Here is an 885-nt window from a genome sequence, read left to right as displayed (position 1 = left end):
ACCTTGTCGCCTACTTTTGTGGTGGGTGCTGCCCTGGGTTTTGGTTTTGCTGTCCTATTCTCTCTCTCTCTCTTTCTTTTTTGGAGGGGTGGTGTTATGAATATTCAAACACAGTGTCACTGCCACTGCTGCCACTGTCTCAGGATCTAGAAATTGTGTTACTTCTGTACCAGGATAGTTATGAGGATGTTTCAACTTTGATACAAGAAAACAAGGAGCAACTGTAAGTTCGGGGCAAAATAGTGACTTAAGGCCGTGGATCTAAGTCCTCTCCCCAGATTCCTCCTGAAATGTCCAATGAACTACAAATTACAGAGGGAAGCAGGGTCAGCAGCAGCTCGTAAACAGCAGCAGCCCCTCACCAGAATCTCTGAGGAATAGCTGCCAGCTGGTGTTTGAGTAGCACCTGTCACCTCCCCTTGGGGAAGGACCTCCCTCCCTCCCTCCCTCCCTNTGTTTGAGTAGCACCTGTCACCTCCCCTTGGGGAAGGACCTCCCTCCCTCCCTCCCTCCCTTCCTATTTCCCATCTATCAGGGATTGATTCTTCTGCAGAATACAAGAAAATTAGTAGTAAACTTAGCTGAAAAAAGACATACCAAATACAAGCCCATATTTTTAATTATGAGATTCAACAGACATGAACTCACTCTGTCTGTCTATGCACTCAATTTCTGTACTTATAAGAGGCCAGGGACAGTTTGTGGACTCTCATCAGTTTGCAGACTGCATTCATTTCCTAGGGCTGTCGGGACAAAATACCACGAACAGTGTGGCTTAGAACAACAGAAACGTACTCTCTTACAACTTCTGGAGCTCTCTAGTCCAAAATCAAGGTGTTGGCAGGGCCATGCTCCCTCCAAAATCTCCTAGGGAAGAAACCTTTC

Source organism: Galeopterus variegatus, unplaced genomic scaffold, assembly GCF_000696425.1.
Source record: "Galeopterus variegatus unplaced genomic scaffold, G_variegatus-3.0.2 Scaffold12286, whole genome shotgun sequence".
In the NCBI taxonomy this organism is placed as follows: Eukaryota; Metazoa; Chordata; class Mammalia; order Dermoptera; family Cynocephalidae; genus Galeopterus; species Galeopterus variegatus.
The sequence above is the reverse complement of the archived record's forward strand: the minus strand, read 5'-3'. Positions refer to the sequence as shown.